Consider the following 21923-nt stretch of genomic DNA (forward strand, 5'->3'; position numbering starts at 1 on the left):
TACCAACATATCAGCATGTTTTCACCAAAGCCAGATTAAATGTATTCCCATCAGAAGTGTTAAATGGCAGACTGAGAGGCACCCCTTATCAAAATAGGATCTGTGTGTGCTCTCAGGACGTCGACTGCACGAGGCATATTTTATTGCATTACAGACAATGTGATCAAGCTAGGGAGCTATTGGTTAAACCACTACAGTGGTATCTCGGGTTAAGTACTTAATTCGTTCCGAAGGTCCGTTCTTAACCTGAAACTGTTCCTAACTTAAAGCACCACTTTAGCTAATGGGGCCTTCTGCTAACGCCGCGCCGCCGGAGCACGATTTCTGTTCTCATCCTGAAGCAAAGTTCTTAACCTGAAGCACTATTCTGGGTTAGCGGAGTCTGTATCCTGAAGTGTATGTAACCTGAAGCGTATGTAACCCAAGGTACCACTGTATTGGCAAATTGGCCGGGTCAATCTGAAGCCTACTATATCAAATATCTTCTGGACGACAAGTCCAATGATATCATAGTGGCCATGGCAAAGTTTCTTTCAGTAGTCATACGAATCAAAGATCAACATTTGTTGTTGTTGTTGTTTAGTCGTTTAGTCGTGTCCGACTCTTCGTGACCCCATGGACCAGAGAACGCCAGGCACTCCTGTCCTCCACTGCCCCCCGCAGCTTGGTCAGACTCATGCTGGTAACCTCAAAAACACTATCCAACCATCTCATCCTCTGTCGCCCCCTTCTCCTTGTGCCCTCCATCTTTCCCAACATCAGGGTCTTCTCCAGGGAGTCTTCTCTTCTCATGAGGTGGCCAAAGTATTGGAGCCTCAGCTTCACAATCTGTCCTTCCAGTGAGCACTCAGGGCTGATTTCCTCCAGAATGGAGAGGTTTGATCTTCTTGCAGTCCATGGGACTCTCAAGAGTCTCCTCCAGCACCATAATTCAAAAGCATCAATTCTTCGGCGATCAGCCTTCTTTATGGTCCAGCTCTCACTTCCATACATCACTACTGGGAAAACCATAGCTTTAACTATACGGACCTTTGTTGGCAAGGTGATGTCTCTACTTCTCAAGATGCTGTCTAGGCCTGTCATTGCCCTTCTCCCAAGAAGCAGGCGTCTTTTAATTTCGTGGCTGCTGTCACCATCTGCAGTGATCATGGAGCCCAAGAAAGTAAAATCTCTCACTGCCTCCATTTCTTCCCCTTCTATTTGCCAGGAGGTGATGGGACCAGTAGCCATGATCTTTGTTTTTTTGATGTTGAGCTTCAGACCATATTTTGCACTCTCCTCTTTCACCCTCAATAAAAGGTTCTTTAATTCCTCCTCACTTTCTGCCATCAAGGTTGTGTCATCTGCATATCTGAGGTTGTTGATATTTCTTCCGGCAATCTTAATTCCGGCTAGGGATTCATCCAGCCCAGCCTTTCGCATGATGAATTCTGCATATAAGTTAAATAAGCAGGGAGACAAAATGCAGCCTTGTCGTACTCCTTTCCCAATTTTGAACCAGTCAGTTGTTCCATATCCAGTTCTAACTGTAGCTTCTTGTCCCACATAGAGATTTCTCAGGAGACAGATGAGGTGATCAGGCACTCCCATTTCTTTAAGAACTTGCCATAGTTTGCCATGGTCGACACAGTCAAAGGCTTTTGCATAGTCAATGAAGCAGAAGTAAATGTCTTTCTGGAACTCTCTAGCTTTCTCCATAATCCAGCGCATGTTTGCAATTTGGTCTCTGGTTCCTCTGCCTCTTCTAAATCCAGCTTGCACTTCTGGGAGTTCTCGGTCCACATACTGCTTGAGCCTTCCTTGTAGAATTTTAAGCATAACCTTGCTAGCGTGAGAAATTAGTGCAATTGTGCGATAGTTGGAGCATTCTTTGGCACTGCCCTTCTTTGGGATTGGGATGTAGACTCAACATACCCATACTATACATACCCATACCCATACATACATACCATACCCATACATAGATCAACATACCCATGACTAAACAAATAACACTTCGGTTTTCCTTTCCTGGGGGGTCGTCTGTATGAATCTGCATTTTATTCTGAATCCATGTTATGGGTCGTTGGGCCACAATAAAGATATTATTATTATTATTATTATTATTATTATTATTATTCAACAGCTAATTAATTTCCCCTCAGTATAAACTGCACAAACAGTTGGTAAAGTATAGTCCAGAGACACAGAGGAAGCTGAATCAATTTTGCACAAAAGCTTATGAACAATTATTGAAAACATCACTGGTGTGCAGACATTGGTTTCTTATGAAACGTATCATATATGCAGAATAGATTCTTAGGGCTCCTCCAGACTGGTGTCCCGTTGCCCCAGCTGTATTCTGCAAAATGACATCAATGAGGTAATAGCACATCATGATGGATTTATACTGTTGAAACATTTAGGATATTGTTCCGTTCCACCTTTAGAACAGGCATGTGGAGTTGTTGTACGTCACATGTCTGTTTACTTCAAGCATCCTGCTGGGAACTTCCATTGTATATAGCTTTTGCTTATGCTGTTTGCTTGGACATGAAGGGAAGCAGACATGTTGATGCTGAATAAAACACTTGTAAATATGCTTACATATGCCTCTGTCCGCCCTTATCTCTGCTGGCTTGCGTACTCAGTCTCTAAAGGTCTCTGAGGCTTGAGTTGCAGTTTTTGATGCCGTTCTGAGAACCGGAGTTTGCCAGGCTGCTGGCCGGTGCATTCGACATTAGGATTGGATCCTGTGCTACATGCCAAAGCTCATAAATTGCAACATTTCTCTGATGAAAATAGGGCTGTCCTAAACAACAACAGCAGCAGCAGCAACAACAACAACAACAACACTAATATTTTTACCCCCACCCATCTGACCGGGTTGCCCCAGCCACTCTGGGCTGCTTCCAACATATATAAAACCATAATAAAACATTAAACATCAAAAAACTTCCCTATACAGGACTGCCTTCAGATGTCTTCTAAAGGTTGCATAGTTACTTATCTCCTTGGCTCAGGGGTCACATAACTCCATACTCTCCAGCATTTCATTGATGAAAATAGGGGTGTTCTACCATACTCTCCAACATTTCTCCAATGAAAATAGGGACTGTCCCTGGAAAATAGGAACACTTGGAGGAGCTGTTATTGGATTTAAGTTAGTCATTTCATTGGGTCTACTTTGATTAAAACAGCCATGTTGTTGCTGTTAAACCCTTTGTGACTTGTATTTTATTGCTTGAACTTTGTGTTTGTGTTAACCTTGGAGAGATCGTTAAAGGAGGGGGAAGACGGTGTTGTAGTCATATACAGGATAATAAGAAAGACAAATAACATAAATCTAAGACATTTATGGACACGGGTGGCGCTGTGGTCTAAACCACAGAGCCTAGGGCTTGCCGATCAGAAGGTCGGCGGTTCGAGTCCCCACGACGGGGTGAGCTCCCGTTGCTCGGTCCCTGCTCCTGCCAACCTAGCAGTTCGAAAGCATGTCAAAGTGCAAGTAGACAAATAGGTACCGCTCTGGCGGGAAGGTAAATGGCATTTCCGTGCACTGCTCTGGTTCGCCCGAAGCAGCTTAGTCATGCTGGCCACATGACCCGGAAGCTGTCTGCGGACAAACGCTGGCTCCCTCGGATGAGATGAGCACCGCAACCCCAATCGTCCGCGACTGGACCTAGTGGTCAGGGGTACCTTTACCTTTACCTTTAAGACATATATAAATGAATATTAGTAGAAATGTAACTTATTCCTTCATTTTTTTTGACTCTTATAAACCTTATCTTTGTGTTTATGATATGACAAAGCAAATAAAAATATATATCAAGTAAAGGAAGGGAGAGACTGCTTCAAAGACAGCAAAAAAAGAAAGAAAAAAGACTGCTTGTTTTAAGGCAGTATCTACACTTCTGCGGGACTAGCATAAGATCAGAATACAGCAATAGCATCATTGCTTGTCAGTAGAATTGACCAGATTCTCTCAAACCAAAGAGTGTGAGAAGTACTCTAATGAATGGATGTCTAATGTACAGCTGGAAGATAAAGCACAGGAACAACAACAAATTAAGGCAGTAAAGGAACCAACAATGAAATCTTAAAATGCCTATTGATTTTCCCTTTCTTCCCTTCTCTCTTATATTTCTGTAGGCCAGTGTTACTGGGTTAGGGCACCGTACAATGGAGCAAGTTCAGTTCCCCTGTACCTCACCCTCTATAAGGTCCTTTGTTTGGATTCAAAGGGGAAAGCATCGCCCAATTCATGCATAAAGTCTCTGACATGCACTTGCCGCGGAAGGTAAACAGACTGAGGAAGATGATACGGCCAGTTATCTCGGGGAAGATTAGCAAGACAAAAAAGCCTTTTCCATTTGTGAAATCATTGAACTGCTACTGGAGTAATTAAAGGAGACAAAACTACAAAGCACTCCCCTGGAGCTAACTACCGAGACCATCTGACTCTGCTGCCCTAACTGAGTCGAGGAGGTTGCACAAAAAGGGGGGTGGTTGGTGGAGTTTGACTTTGGGTTTTTTGCCAGGAAGTAATAATTACCTTTCACCTCCCATTTGTAAGTGTCTTTTTCACAGTGATCTTATAAGCACAGGACAGCATGGCTTGTGATCTGCTGAATGAATGCCAGCCTTTCCCAATCTGAGACCCTTCAGATGTTGTTGGAAGCTGCCCTTAGTGGCTGGGGCAACCCAGTCAAATGGGCAGGACATAAATAATAAAATTAACATAATCAATATTGTTATTGGTGACTGGGACTGGTGACTGGGAGTGGCCACTGGGACCACATAACACTGGTCCTGAGAGATCTGCATTGGCTCCCAGTATGTTTCCAAGCACAATTCAAAGTGTTGGTGTTGACCTTTAAAGCCCTAAACGTCCTCAGTCCTGTATACCTGAAGGAGCGTCTCCACCCCCATTGTTCAGCCCGGATGCTGAGATCCAGCACCGAGGGCCTTCTGGCGGTTCCCTCATTGCAAGAAGTGAGGTTACAGGGAACCAGGCAGAAGGCCTTCTCGGTAGTGGCACCCGCCCTGTGGAACGCCCTCCCTTCAGATATCAAAGAGATAAACAACTACCTGACATTCAGAAGACATCTTAAGGCTCAGGGAAGTTTTTAATGTGTTCAGGGAAGTTTTTAATGTGTGACATGTTAGTGTATTTTTGGTCTCTGTGGAAGCCACCCAGAGTGGCTGGGGAAACCCAGCCAGATGGGCGGGGTACAAATAAATTATTATTATTATTATTATTATTATTATTATTATTATTATTATTGAATAGGGCGTCCCTATTTTCAGCAAAGAAATGTTGGAGGGTGTGCATTAATTTCAGTGAGGCTGATCTAGATACATCAAAAAAGTGTTGTAAACCTCATCGTGTGAATTCACATTGACGAAAGACAGGACTCCACAACACCAGCTGGTGTCACAGTCTTATAACACAATACAAAACACTTTTTCTTTACTAATATAGATGAGTCCTGGGTCTACTCTGAGCAAAAGTAGTTTGCTAAAACCCTTAAAACTAAACATAGCCTTCCTAATGTCATGTATGTATGTCATGTGTGAATGTTAGGTCCAAAGAAGATGGCGAATTCGCAAAGCATGATATGCTGGCTGGCAAAGCGAGAAACTGGTTTTATTAAGGAAGAATGTATAACTGTGTCCAAAAGAACATTGTTTTTGCTTACTGAAAGCAAAAATCCCCTGATGCAAAAATCCCCTGATAAAAACAGGACGGAACTGGCAATGAACAACAGTAATAAATATCCTCTGAAAAGAACAAAGACAAGGAGGAACTGGCGGTGGGCCACGGACAGATGATAAAGGCCTGAAAAACGTTGTATGTATTTCTGAGGTACAACAGCAAAGTTGACTGTAGTCCAGAAGGAGAAGAGGAAAGAACAGTGGAGACTCAGTCCTTCTACAAGCCAACCCATGGACATCAAAGGAGGAAGAAGACTATAAAAAGGGGACTGCCTGCCCACAGTGTCACCAGGACCAGCACTACAACCCAACACCCACAGCTCTTGCGTGAGGTTTGATCAACCCACATGAAGGGCCTTGTATGAGTATTTGTGTGAATGCGTGAGTGTTTGAACCTCTTGGTACCAATGTATTAATGTAAGGTTACCAGACGTCCCTGTTTCCCGGGGACAGTCCCTGGATTTACAAATCAGTCTCCATACAAAATCCATTGAAGCTGTAAAGTGTCACTGGAATAATTGAAAAAAATCTGGTAACCTTATATTAATGTATACTTGACTATATGAAATATATGTTACATGAAAGGTGTGTAAACCCAGATCTGATCTCTGACGTGTCTTATTGAAAGTCTTATAGCATTTGGGATATCACTTGTCTCTCTGGATTTCAAAAGAACAAAGTTACCATGGTTTGGTGACACTAAAAGCAAAAACCAGTCTCCTCCTTCCACTAAATGAAAAATTCAATAAAGGGAGAAGTAAGCACCCTAGAGTAAGAGTGGATAACCTTTTTGAACCAAAGCCCACAATCACCTTTGGCTGGTCTACCAGAGGTCAGATTCCAAGGCAATACTACACACACTCTCATGCACACACAAAAACAGGTACAAATGCCACCATGTCTAGCTGATCTATGAAGATGAGCTGGGCAGAAGTTACTGCTTCTTCTCCCTTTGGTGTAAAGACCAAAGGGAGAAGGCAATGGGCACACACACAACCCAGTGCTGTGTCTAGTTTTCTTTAAAAATAAATCTTTTTTTGCTAATGCCACCAAAATTGATGGTTCAGTTCAACAATCATGGAGTTAGCTACCCCTTCTCTAGAGAGTCAAACTGCCACTGTCCTGGCAGAAGCACCTTAGAAAGGTCCCAGGCAGGAGAGCAGAGCAGGTGAAAAGCTCATTCTTGGAGGTTACAAACTTAAATCATCTCCCTGTATGACTCTTGTCATGTATTAAATAGCAGCAGAGGGATGTGGATTATTATTCATCGCGGAAGTAGCATTGTAAAAAGACTGAACCCTTTTTCTAACAGGGGCATATTGCCAACTGAATGCACCATTACCTGTGCCTTTTATTTTATTTTATTTTATTTTATTTTATTTTATTTTATTTATTTATTTTATTAAAAATCTAGTTTGCTCCACAGAAGTAAGAACTCCAAGGAGTATGAATGAAAAAGCCAATGTAAACACTGCCAGAGTTTTGGGCCCTTTTCAATTCTCTGATTTGAAATGAATGAACTTATTTCGTGGTCCTCTGAGACACCGCCATTTTGGGAGGAAAGCCCAGAGGTTTTGTGAAGCCCATCAAGACCTGAAACTACCACCAACATCTGTATTTTGATCACAGTATGTTCAAAGGGTCTGCACAATGGGCATAAAATGTAAATGGTATTTTTTAAAGTCATCCATGTGTTATATGTAAAATGGATGTTTGTAGGGGGTGGGGCAGATGGATGATGGAGGATCTAAGACAGGTTTTTCATCTATATGTGAATTGATCCCAAGGTGATCATGTGATGTTTTGTAGTTATTCTTGGAGAATGAAGACAAATACAATGACTTAGCACCTGGAATTCATCAGTCCAAACTTACTTGAGTTTACAGACTGAAGCAGGCAACATAAACCCTGTGTACCAAATCTGGTCCATTTAAGGCTATTCTTCCTTGCAAATGTCCCCCCTCCACATCTCTCTCTTGAAAATTGTGACACTTGGTGAGTCACCAGATAGCAACAATGGTCAAGGAGAAAGCAGGCGAGGGTGGAATTGATTGAAAATAATCTGGAGGAAGCAATGGGTGGAAGGATAAGAAAAAAATGAGTAATTTTGATGTTGTATGCAGTCACTATGCTAGTGCTCCAGGTAAAGGCTTTTCTCAGAAATCCTATAACAAGTCAGGATGTATTCAGCAAATTCTTCTTATGACCTCTTCTTGGCATAGCACACTTCTGAAGAATCAACCAGTTATAATTCGTTCCTTCAAGCATAGCCACCTCCAGATTATTATTATTATTTTTTTAAAAAATCCCCATGAACCTAGAGACTGACTTAATTTAACAAAGTAATTGGAGCTATATTTAGTTCCTCTTTATTATTTACTTCAGAGCTTTTTCTCTATACTGCACACAGCCCTGTGTTCAAGCTTTCCTTTCTTTCATTTTGACAATAAGCTTTGAAAGGGAAAAGAAATGGAGCAACTTGTGGATGTATTTTAAAATGTTGTCATTCCAGGCTTCCAGGGATCTTTCAAATGGGGAAACTCATTAATTAAAAATATATTGAATTGACAGACCTGGTTTAAGCAGAGGTTGTGTGGTCTTCTGTCATGTATGCTTTAGATGAGATTCCTGCATTGCAGGGCATTGGATGAGATGACCCTTCCAACTCTGTATTCTATTATTCCTTTTCCTCATGCACTCCGCAGTCCCACTTCATATATGGATGCAACAAACACTCAACATTCACTTTCCCCAAATGTATAGTTCACTACTGAGAGATGTCTGTATTGTATCCAGAGAGATTATGAACTGTTTATCTGGTAGTGTCACTTTACATTCAGACAGTCATTTACCCATTGGTCTTTGAAGCAAGGACCATGGCTCAATGGTAGGGCAATTATTTGGAGTACACAAAGTCTCAGGTAGGGGGGGCTACCATCTCTGATTGAAATCTTGGAGAGCCTCTGCTAATCATTGTCGATAATACTGAGCAAGATGAACAAATGCTCTGACTTGGAATATGATACCTTCTTAGGTCTTCCGCTGCTGGGTTGGGTGCCACTACCAGGCCCTGGCCTGATCTAAGACAGGTCACAACAGTACATTTGTACAAATCAAGAGAGAGAAAATGCTGGAAGTGTAAAAAGTAGAAGGTACATTTTGTCATATGTGGTGGCAATGTAAAGTTATAAAAAAAAACACTTTTGGGAAATGATATACAATGTACTGAAAAAAAATGTTTGAAATAACTTTTGTTAAAAAGCCTGAAGCCTTTTTATTAGGAATTATAGGAAAGGAGATACCAAAAAAATATAAAAATCTTTTCATGTGTACGATTACAGCCCAATGAGTATTGATAGCCCAATGCTGGAAAGAGGAAAGGATTCCTATGAAAAAAGATTGGCAAATTAAGTTAATTGAATATGCAGAAATGGCTAAATTAACAGAGAAACTCAGAAATCAGGACGATAACAAATTCAAAAATGAATGGGAAGTTTTTAATGTATATATTTCAAAGCATTATATACAAGTTGATACATCAGCAGGATTCTAAGAAACATTTGCATTATTATAATAAAAGAAAAAATTGGATACAATTAGATGGATAATATAATTTGGACATGCATGAAGTAACCATTAAATAATGGAACCAAGGGATAGGATAGAGGGAAGTCAAAGGATTTGAGAAATCCCACATTTGGATATTTTATTGAATGTATAAACAGTATTATGAAGTTCAATGTTTATCTATATGTAATGTTTGTTATAATGAAAATTTAAAAAATATTATAAAAATAAATAAAAAATAAGATAGTTTGCAACAGAAGCACTATTGACATACAAATATTTGGGTCCCCAAATGCAGTTTGGGGTTAATGTTGCATCCAGGCCAGAAAACATTGACGAGTCCTGGTTTTACCCAATCCAGATGGACATTTAACCAATTATAGGTCAACTGGTAGTTGGGTGCATAGGACAAATGTAGGCTTACCATACTCCCAGATGCAATACGTATTGTACATGGGCAATAGGTCACAGGAACTGGCCCTTAATCTGCAATCCTAAACATACATCCTTGAATGTAAGCCCAACTGAAATCAATTAAGCCCAACTGAAATCAATTAAGCCCAACTGAAATCAATTGAAGCTTTTTCTGAGTTAACATGCTGAGGATGGAGCTACAAATCTCAATAAGTAAAACTTGAAATTGATCTGCAGATATGTGGAATATTTTATTGGTGAATGCCGCTTTCCTGCACCCATTATTCCCATCAGCATTCAAGTTTCCTGAAATCTACCATTGCCATCCTTTTGTTTGTGGGGGGAAGACTTGAAGTGTTTCAGTATTATTTCCGAGATGCACTAAGGAGATCAAAATGAGCTGAAAGTCACTGATCACTTCACTGTGATTAGCAGTGTTTATGGGGGTCATAAAACCAGCTTTTATGCACGCAGTTAAAATGGTCTTACATTAACCCCTTTTTCTGTGGTCAGCAGATAACACACAGTCCCATTAACAATGCGAATTCTCTGAGCCGCAACCCATTTGCTTCTACAGGAAACAGCAAGACATCAAAAACATCTCATTAGAAGGTCAGCATGAAAATCGCATTATCTTTCGCACTGTGTATAGAGTATATGCTGGTTTCACTCCTCCATACAAAACAAAAAGCCACATACACTTTGGGGACAAGGTGGGGGGGGAGAGAGAGTGGGAAAATGTTGCTCTCTTTGCGGGCAGCATGTTCCACATCAAGCCTCCACACAAAATGGATGCCACAGGGAGCAAAATAAGTTCTGCTCAAAATTCATGCAGTTGGGAATATCAAGCTTCTCCCCCAAGGTAATAACAGCTGCTTAACAAAGGCGTTAAGAAGAAACTATCTGAATCAACAGGGTTATCCTTTTACAAAATCCAGTACAGTATGCTAGAGTAGGGACACAACCCTTGTTGTGTGTTATAAAATCTGTCCAGAAGTTCTCTATTCAAAGTGACACCATAGTTTTGTTTACTTGGTAAATTATACTGAAGTGAGACAAGAAAGACAGAATGAGTCCCTGCTTATTGGGGAACTCTTTTCCTTAATCCCAACTCACTCCAACCTCATTTGTGCTCCTTATGTTGGTAAATAAATCAAAATATTCTGTTTACATAAAGAATACAACAATGTGGTGGTGATACGCACCGGTATAGCATCAGCACACACTGTTTCATGTATACAATATGACTGACCTTGGCACAATCTTGCATGTTACTGTGTTTCATAGCAAAACTCTCATTTTCTGAAATCCATTTTCTGCAGGACTAGGCCATAGTTGACCCTTGAATAAGCAATAAATGCCACGGTTGTACAGAATGTCAAGCATTCTTTGGGAGTAATCTGGAACATAACTGACCATTCTCCATTAAGGGTCAACTTGATGTGAATATCAGAAGAAGTCCTAGAATAGAACATTAAACAGTCAGAGAAAGATAGAAAAAGATGATGTGATTGCTAAGACCCAGCAGTGGTCTCTCAAAAACAAGTCATGCTAGACGAATCTCATTTCTCTCTCTCTCTCTTTTTTTATAGAGTTACAAGCTTAGTGGATCAGGGGAATGCTGTGGCTGTAGTATATCTTGATTTCAGTAAGGCTTTTTACAAAGTCCCCCAATATCTTATTGGCCAGAGGTTTTTCATCCAACCTCCAATGTGAGTGTGGGGAATCTTTGACCTTCTAGATGTTGTTGTTGTTGTTGTTTAGTCGTTTAGTCATGTCCGACTCTTCGTGACCCCATGGACCAGAGCACGCCAGGCACTCCTGTCTTCCACTGCCTCCTACAGTTTGGTCAGGCTCATGTTTGTAGCTTCAAGAACACTGTCCAACCATCTTGTCCTCTGTCGTCCCCTTCTCCTTGTGCCCTCCATCTTTCCCAACATCAGGGTCTTTTCCAGGGAGTCTTCTCTTCTCATGAAGTGGCCAAAGTATTGGAGCCTCAACTTCACGATCTGTCCTTCCAGTGAGCACTCAGGGCTGATTTCCTTAAGAATGGATAGGTTTGATCTTCTTGCAGTCCATGGGACTCTCAAGAGTCTCCTCCAGCACCATAATTCAAAAGCATCAATTCTTCGGTGATCAGCCTTCTTGATGGTCCAGCTCTCACTGCCATACATCACTACTTTTTCTAGATGTTTCTAGATGTTACTGAACTACAACTCCAATCAGCCCCAGTAAGAAGGGCCAATGGACAAGGGTGGCAGGAGTTGTAGATAAGCAACATCTGGCGCAACAAAGGTCTCTTTCACTGTTTCTTCTTCAAGTAGCTTCTATTAGAAGCTCATTTCTGTTATGTCCCTAGGAAACAGGTAATGGTTGTTTGTTCACCTGCTTCTCTAAACTGGTTTTAATGAGTTTTAAAAGTTGGTTATAAATATATTTGTGTACCTCCATTTCTCTCTATTTTTTCCTCACAAAGCAATTACCTTTGCTTTGGTGCACATCCAACTATGACGAAGTAGCTCATAGATGCACAGCCAAATTTTGAAATAGGTGCACTATAGACTGAGAACAATAGCCACATTCTTCACAATTATATCCACACATGTGATCTTATGATGCACACCTGTGGCTTGTTGGCTTTTTAAGGGTCGCTGAATGATGTGTACATTTTCACAGCAAATCAGCTCAAAAGTGATTTAATGCAGGTGTTTCTTTAATTGTGATACATTGAGAGAATTCACACTGTTCAGTTACATTCTTAAATCTGTTTTCTCATAGTCCAAACAGATCAATACCTGCTCCACAAACCCTTTCTGTTTAACTTGATCTACAAGTTTTTTTTTCTTCCCAGCTATCCATCTCTTACATGTTAAAGTCTTTTTTGTTAATGGAGTACAACCATCTTTTTATTGACCTGCCTCTAGAATTCTGTGACTAAACTCTAGTCACTGGAGTAAACTGAGTGGCTCATAAAAACATAAGACCATAAGACAGCCCTGTTGGATTGGATCAATTGTCCATCTAGCTATTATATTGCTGTGGCTTTGGAAATGGTTTTGTACTAGTTGAATTGTACTGCTTTGTTATTTAATTTTAAAGTGCAAGTGTAACATCTTTATAATTAGTCCAGCAAGTAAAAATGTACAGATATCTCAGAATTTTATTCCAGAGCAATTTAGGTTGGTCAAACCATTGCACAAGTGCTATAAAACAGACAAAGTGTACTTCTTTAGCAGTAGTTCACTTTTATTTTCAGGAAGGTAACCAATTTATACCAGTTGCTATTCAGATTTTTCAAGCTACAGTGTAGTCCCAGCTACTTTTTGGGATCCCAATATGGATACAAGCATATAATAGTGGTTTAGATAAGATACACTCAAGTTTCTTGAGACATAACTGGGGCTCCCAAGTTTAATCAAGTATGAGACGTGTGCAGTTCTGTGTGCAAAACTAGGTATACACACAATGAAATACTGGGTTTGGGCTAGCACTATAAAATACTGGTTTCATTGCCATTTTCGTTGCCAGCCTTCAAGTTTGCTCTCTTAAGGACTCTTATAAATCCAGATGGTTCCAACTCTTACATAGCAAAATCTATTCGCATTGACTAGGAACTCTTTTATAATTCAAGTGAGCAATATATTTGTCGCAATATTCAAACCAGATTAAGGGACATTGAAAAACAAAACATCGAATCAGCTGTAAATAAAATTTGCTCGCCCAAGTTCTATGTTTTAAATACAACAGATAACAGGGTCACATATCTCAAAATTAATAATTCCAGTCCAATGCAGGGCCTTTATGTTAGTCCGACTAAACCTTTTCCCTTCGGCTTTTGTCAAGGGCAGATATTCAAACATCCCCGGAAATGATAGACATTGTGGATGTTCTTTGAATGTGCCAGAAACTGTAGGACATATTCTTTTCTACTGTCCATATACAACCAGCTACACAAATGCATGCTATCCCGTTTTTGGGGTAGTCTAACATCACGGCGGGACGCAGGTGGCGCTGTGGGTTAAAGCCTCAGCGCCTAGGGCTTGCCGATCGAAAGGTCGGCGGTTCGAATCCCTGCGGCGGGGTGCGCTCCCGCTGCTCGGTCCCAGCACCTGCCAACCTAGCAGTTCGAAAGCACCTCCAGGTGCAAGTAGATAAATAGGGACCGCTTACCAGCGGGAAGGTAAACGGCGTTTCCGTGTGCGGCTCTGGCTCTGGCTCTGGCTCTGGCCAGAGCAGCGATGTCACGCTGGCCACGTGACCCGGAAGTGTCTCCGGACAGCGCTGGCCCCTGGCCTCTTAAGTGAGATGGGCGCACAACCCCAGAGTCTGTCAAGACTGGCCCGTACGGGCAGGGGTACCTTTACCTTTACCTTTAACATCACGGCACAATGAAAACATCAGATTCTAGCTGTCTGACAGTAACCTGGAAGTAACTGCAAGGGTAGCTGAGTTTTTGTCAATAGTATCTCTCAAAGTGGTGAATGGCACTATTTAGCGGGAAGAAATTCCAATGAAAATCCTTGTTGTTGCATATCGTACATGGCTGTTTATTTGTATATATTTAAATATTTTATATATGGATGTTTTATGATGGCCTATACATGAGATGCCTAATAAAGGTTTGGCAAAGTAAGTATAATTAGTCCACAAGGTTCTTGTTGCAATTCACAAAGCCCTAATCATCTTGACTCTTCATGCTGTGCCTCAATCATGGAGGTCTTCTGATGGGTCATTTTTTTTGTGGTCCTACGTGTGTCTAAGGTTCAGCTGACCTTTACCAGCTGCCTATGAAGCTCCTTGCCAACATAGGTCCGCCAAGAGCAGAGGTACCAACTTGTGAGGGTGATGAGGGAGTGGGCGACATTACACTCATGATGTTGTGATGTCCTGCTGTTGCATGTGTATTGTTGCAAATGTCATGACATCCTGTGTGTGGGACGTCAATACATTGTGAGGATCTGGGGATGGAGTCGAACATGACAACAGTGAAGCTCAGTGGGTGGTGGCTCTTCCTCCACTTCCTCTTGGCACCACGACCAGTGGGAGGCTGCTTCAACCCACCTTCCCCTCTGCACCAGGAGGAGAAGAAGGAGCCGGCCACTGTAGGCATGCCACAACCCTGGTAAATCAAGGGGAACATGCACAAGGTAACGCAGGCTCCCCACTCTAGAGATCTGCCCTCCAACTTGTGGAGGGCAATGAACCTGGTGGCAAAGGTAGAGTCTATGCACTGGTTTCTCTTCATATATTCACTCTCATATCAAATATCTGAAGAGAGCTTTTGCCACACAGCTTCAGTCCACTCATCTGTGAAATGGGGACAGCAATAGAGTGGTACCTCAGGTTACATATCCTTCGGGTTACATACGCTTCAGGTTACAGACTCCGCTAACCCAGAAATAGAACCTCGTGTTAAGAACTTTGCTTCAGGATGAGAACAGAAATTGTGCTCCGGTGGCGAGGTGGCAACAGGAGGCCCCATTAGCTAAAGTGATGCTTCAGGTTAAGAACAGTTTCAGGTTAAGAACAGACCTCTGGAACAAATTAAGTACTTAACCCGAGGTACCACTGTACCGCTTTAACTTACAGGAATGTTGTAAAACATGCCAAGATGATGTTGGTGAAGTGCTTAAGACTCTTTAAAACAACTACACTACTATTAAATCTAAGTCTTATTTTTAAATTATGGGTAGCATTAAAATGGGACGCAGGTGGCGCTGTGGGTTAAAGCCTCAGCGCCTAGGACTTGCTGATCGAAAGGTTGGCGGTTCGAATCATTTTTTACAGATCAGTAGGATCCTGGGGAAGGTATTTTTTTTTAAAATGTTTTTATTAAATATTTTCTTGGGTTACAAAAGTACATATATCCCCTCTATTTTCAGATCAAAAAGTCATTTTTTTTTTTTTTTACAGATCAGTTATATTTGATGTGTGGGACGCGGGTGGCGCTGTGGGTAAAAGCCTCAGCGCCTAGGGCTTGCCGATCGAAAGGTCGGCGGTTCGAATCCCCGTGGCGGGGTGCGCTCCCGCTGCTCGGTCCCAGCGCCTGCCAACCTAACAGTTCGAAAGCACCCCCGGGTGCAAGTAGATAAATAGGGACCGCTTACCAGCGGGAAGGTAAACGGCGTTTCCATGTGCGGCTCTGGCTCGCCAGAGCAGCGATGTCACGCTGGCCACGTGACCCGGAAGTGTCTCCGGACAGCGCTGGCCCCTGGCCTCTTAAGTGAGATGGGCGCACAACCCCAGAGTCTGTCAAGACTGGCCCGTATGGGCAGGGGTACCTTTACCTTTACCTTTTAGCATTAAAATGCATGGGATGGAAAGATAAAATAAACTCGGGAAAAGAGAGGACTTAAAAAAAAAAAAGAAGATTGTTCTATAGTAATAAGGGTGATTATTTTATTTTTATCTGGAAGCAAGTGTGACTTTCAAACAGTACATCAAAGAAAAGAGCTCATCCATAAAATGTGTCTCTCTGCACCAATGTACGTTTTATGTTTGGCATGACCTGCTGCTTTGAAATGAAAAGCCATTTGACCTGATTATCTTCTACTGCTAATGAAATGCATAGTGAAGGTCAAAGATATTTCATCTCTTTACTTAAGTACTTATTCTTGATGCTTTACCATGAGAAGCTACCATTGTTCCTCCAAAGTTTTGAAAACATTCCACATTATCTTGAAGTGGGGATGCGATAAGCTTTCCTGTAGCAAGCTAACGTATTCTCAGTTGAGTCAAAATGTCAGGCAAGGTTTAGAGAAACAAAAGCCTGGTCTATACAGGCAGCAAAATGAGGCAGTAGAATTGTGAGGAGGTGGACTGCACTATTTCAGACTGCAGGTGAGGGAGAATGTCCTCTTTTTTGAAGGCAACTCCTGTGAAAGTAACTTATGAATAAAAATGAGTGCGTTGGAAATGTAAGTTTTAGCTGAGCCTCTTCTCAGCTATGCCTGATTTATACCACCAAGGAGGAGTCATTGGGTTGGACCCAAGCTGCACTGTTTCTGATGGAGCCTTATACTATCAGAATGGGTGGACTGGATCCAACTCTTTTTTTTTGGGGGGGGGGTTATGTAGAAGGAAGCAATGTGATGCACACACCCCCACCCTGACAGTCTAAAGTGCTTTAGTTTATTTTGCCACCTCAGAATTGTGCCATATTATGTTGCATGTATGACAACATCAAGAATGGGTATCCAATGCCGCCTCCTCCTCCTCCTCCTCCTCCTCCTCCTTCTTCTTCATATTTATTATTTATACCCCGCCCATCTGGCTGGGTTTTCCCAGCCAACCCGGGTGGCTCCCAAAAGAATATTAAAAACACAATAAAACATCAAACGTTAAAAACTTCCCTAAACAGGGTTGCCTTCATGTTTTATGAGTGACTTCTATCTGTCCTCCTTGGACCTGGTCAACAAATCTTGAAGATTCTTAAAGAGGTGAGGCAATGTTCCTGGAACATGGTCATAAATAGGGTCATTTCCATTATTCTCCATAACGCCACTCCGTTGCTGCCTCAGAAACTGATATTCCTTACTCTGGCATATTTAAGCAGCCTTGCCGACCTCTATTGAATAAAATATGAATTACATAATTCTGGCTGGTAGCTGTGTTGGTTTGACACAGCCGAAATAAATATTATTATTTTTTTAAAGTTATCCAGTAGCACCTTAGAAACCAACTAAGCTTGTTCTGCGTACAGTGGTACCTCGGGTTACATACGCATCAGGTTACATACGCTTCAGGTTACAGACTCCGCTAACCCAGAAATAGTGCTTCAGGTTAAGAACTTTGCTTCAGGCTTCAGGATAAGAACAGAAATCGTGCTCCGGCAGCGCGGCAGCAGCAGGAGGCCCCATTAGCTGAAGTGGTGCTTCAGGTTAAGAACAGTTTCTGGTTAAGAATGGACCTCTGGAACGAATTAAGTACTTAACCCGAGGTACCACTATATAAGCTTTTGTGTGCATGCACACTTCTTGAGATACACATGAAAGCTTATACCCAGAACAAACTTAGTTGGTCTCATTCATATATATATATAATTCTGGCTGTGAATTTGTGATAGGTTGCTCTGCACCGAGTGTGCTCCCTCTGCAGGTTTCTGAAGCTGTGTGCATAGAACGTTAGCCATAATCCCAAATATTTTTTTTATTTTTTTTTTTGAGCTATACTACCCTTTGATGTGCTTTCCCTCAAAGCAGCTTCCAAGTGATTTGAAAACTTCAGGTACATTCTCTTTGCAGTTAAGCCAAGCTGTGTACAGTTGAGACAACTATTGAATATGGATGGATGGCTGCACATGTGCAGATGACAGCTTTATGAATAGGGGTTCTTGGGAGGGTGCATCCGTGCAGTGGCGTAGCGTGGGTTGCGGCACCCGAGGCAGGCAAGCACCTCCTCATGAGAGCCAAGTGGGGCAACGTTGCACCACCTGCCTGCCTGCTTGGGGTTGGGGAGAGGCAGGCCAGCCGATGCAGTCAGTGGCGTAGCGTGGGTTGTCAGCACCCGGGGCAAGGCAAGTAATTTGCGCCCCCTAACCCGTGGATTTGCGCCCCCTAACCCTAACCCCCAGATGTTGCGCCTGGTGCGGCCAGGCCCCCCTGCACCCCCCACACTATGCCACTGGATGCAGTCCTTGGTGGGCAAATCCTCCTGATGCCGCAGAGATGAGTGCCAGGTTGCGCTCTGCCGGAGCGGGACAAGGACCCCCTGGTTATTATTATTTATTTTATTTATTTACAACATAGTCCACAACAACTCATACATACAAACAAACCCACCACCATTGACAATTTAATTATCAAAATTAAACTCCTAATTGTCTCTGTTAATCTGGCCAGTTCAATATAATCTAATAATGTATCCTGCTGTTCCTTTTTTGTTGGCACAAATTCTTTTTTTCCAATTTCTGGCAATTTAGGTTCTCACCGTGCCTGTGGCATAAAGGAATATTTTCCGATCTTCTTTTGCTATACCTGTGTCTGTTATTCCTAATAGGAAAGCTTTTGTATTTTTCACGAAGTTATATTTAAGCATTTTTATAAGTTTATCTCACAGGTCCACCAGATTTGTATAAGTGTCCCTTCTGCTTTACCTCACCTCCAACACAGGTTTGCTTTTGTTTTATACATTTTAGCTATTTTGGCAGGTGTTAAGTACCATCTATAAAACATCTTGATTACATTTTCCCTTGGCGCTTTGCAGGCTGTAAATTTTCTATTCTTTGCCCATAATTCTTCCCATACTGATAAATTGATTGTTTTCCCTATGTCTAAAGCCCACCTGGTCATTCCCTCCTTGACCTGTTCATCTTTAACCTCCCACTCCAATAATGTATTGTAAGTTTTAGATATTACTTTGATATTATTCTGTAACAATGATTTATCCAATAATGAAGGTTCTTTTAAAAAACCATTTTTCTTATCTGCCCTGAACACTTCATGCCATTGGTGGTACTGGATCCAGCCTGTTAGGTGTTGTTTGATTTCCTCATAGTCTTTTAATATCAATTTATTATCTTTTTCCTTTATCAAATCCTTATATGTGGCCCAACCTATTTCCATATTTTTTCTTTTTTTATTGTAATTGCTTCTAAAGGAGAAGCCCAGCATGGTGTTTTCAGTTCCAAAAGATTCTTATATTTTGCCCATGTTATGTATAGTGATTTTCTTATAACATGATTCATAAATCCCCTATGCACTTTCCCTTTTTCATACACCAAATAAGCATGCCATCTGTAGTGATTATTAAATCCTTCTAAGTCCAGCAAATCTCCATCTTTTAGCACAATCCAGTCCTTTAGCCAGTTTAGGCAGACCGCATCGTAATATAAATTTGAATCAGGTAATGCCAGTCCACCTATCTCTATATATATTTTATCAATTAGGAGTTTGTGCTTGATTCTTGGTTTTTTATACTTCCAAATGGATTTTGATAAATCTTTTTCCCCTGGTTGCACCCCCTCAGGATTTTGTGCCCGAGGCAACACATACAAAGCCCCACCGCTACCAATCTCAGTCCCTACTTGGTGTAGAGCCTTGCCATGGATGAACTGTACTCATAAATGGTAGTCCACCAATTGGATTTCCCATCCCCTTTTCCATTCAACTTCAAGTTGAAAATTCAAATAGAGCAAAATCTGGTTTAGTTGGATGGAGGACAGGAGAAAGGGTTCAAGTGTTGCAAATAAGGCACTTTAGAAAATGTTTGTATACGAACCGAATTGGGGGGCGGGGGGCAGGCAGATAAAAAGAGGCAGTAGATGGATCAATCTTTCTACCTGCTGTTGCTGTAGGGTTCCATTTTACAAAGAATGCAAAGTGTCAGGACTGAAGAGATCCAATTTTCTTTTGGCTATATTGCACATAAGAGGTTGATCTCTGCTACAGTTCATTTGTTATTTGGTCTTGGGGGATAGACATTCTTAGGCTGCGAAGGGACGAAAATAGATTTGGAGAGAAACAGCAAAGCAAATTCATTTTTCTTTGACTCTGAAGAAAGACTGCTTCTTGTTTTGCTTTACTGGAGCTTAGCTCTTGCCAAGCACTTTTCTACCAGGAAACCAAAATTACCTACTGCATAAAACCCTTGGTGGTGAATTCACACATGCATTTCATTCTGCTCCTATATAAACATATCAGCTCAAGCTTAGACAGCAGTTTCTTATCACTTCAAAGAACTGTTTTTTGTTTGTTTGTTTTGCTGAAATTGATTAAAATATTCAAGGGAGAGATTTTATAAAATCATACAGGAATGGTCATGTGGGTCAGGAAATGAATTAACAGGCCAGATCTGAGGAAGGCTTATCGGCCATTCAATTTTGGATGGAATAGCTTTGCCTGCTATTTAAGGGGAACCCTCCACGACAGGCAAGTGAAATCAAGAATACTATTAAGAAATTGAAGAAATCATGCACAAATTATTTTTTGGAAACTCCATTTCCAGCAATCCATGGCAAATGCTAAATTTCAAACAACAAACCATTGGCTTTTAATGGTAGGCCGGTAACTTTGATAGGAATGTGTTGCTTTTAAAAAAAATGTAACAAAATTCCTTAATTTGTAACTTGAAAATAAAAATAAAGCCTTTTTCTAAAAAAAAAACAACCCTTCAAGTATCTCGTAGCTGGCCAAAGTCAAACGTATTCTGTGGTTTCTTACAGTTGATCCCTTTTGGCTTCAGCTAGTCCTTGATGGAACTCTTGTTATTAAGTACGGTAGCTCATTAGATGGCTGCAATGGACAGTGGTGTGTGGGAGGTCCAGGGTGGAATCTAAAAAACATTTTTAAAATGCTTTTTTACAAAACGTTTTGAAAAATATATTGAATTTGCCATAGCCCACCATCGCCATCTAGTGTCACATTTGTATAATGCACTTTGCAACACACTTGAAACGTTTTACTTGCAGCTGCATAGCTGAGTCCCAGGGATAGCTAGAAATCTGCTGCGCTCTCAGAGGCACCTTATAGATACTTGGGGATTTTCAGAACTTGCTACAAAGGACCGGTTGACCTGTGCAATGGGCATGGATTGTTTGGGGGTCCCACCTGCTGCACTTGCCTGGAGATGTGAGATCAGTGAGGGTAGGTTACTGCAGGAAAGAATAGGGTGTAGGTATAGCTACACCCTACTAAATGGGAGCAGTAGTGTGATTACTCCTCAGCCCAAGAGCCAGGTGAGCTCGTCATATCCTATTGGTGTAGTGATAAGAGTATTAGACTAGGACCTGGGAGACCAGGGTTCAAAATCCCACTTGGCTATGAAGCTCTCTAGGTGACCTTGGGCCAATTCACCCTTTTTCAACTTACCTACCTCACCAATTTGAATTTGTTGTGAAGACGGGAGTGGAAGAGCCAAATATACCACCTTGAACTTGGGAGGAGAGATGAGGTATAAATGTAAAAATAAGCAAATGAATAAGCAGACTGAGTCTCTAAGTGGCTTGAGAGTTTTTAGTGAAGCCCTGCACAGTTCTTACTAAATAAAATTGTGGCCCTAGTTTACCCAAAACACTTATTTGTGATTTGTCTCTTTGTCTGATCTCCCCAGGCAAAAATTTATTTTCTTCATTTTGGGGTATTTCTCAGACTATGCAGTATATAAAACCTTCCAATGTCCTCTGGTTAAAAAGGGTGAGGGGAATATCACTATTTCAAGAGACAGGGTTTTTTTCAATAATATCATTTTACAGATGAGAAGATACCTGTATCGGGAAAGAATGAATGAACTCATTACTCAGAAAAAGA

The 21923-nt window shown here is 41.4% G+C and overlaps 1 long non-coding RNA gene across 1 annotated transcript in view; it reads left to right on the plus strand.

The window, feature by feature from the left end:
- Positions 1–21923, plus strand: part of LOC307220945 — a 367696-nt gene that overhangs the window by 262246 nt on the left and 83527 nt on the right. The window lies entirely within an intron of this gene.

The sequence above is a fragment of the Podarcis cretensis genome (assembly GCF_951804945.1).
Source record: "Podarcis cretensis genome assembly, chromosome: 7".
NCBI lineage: Eukaryota > Metazoa > Chordata > Lepidosauria > Squamata > Lacertidae > Podarcis > Podarcis cretensis.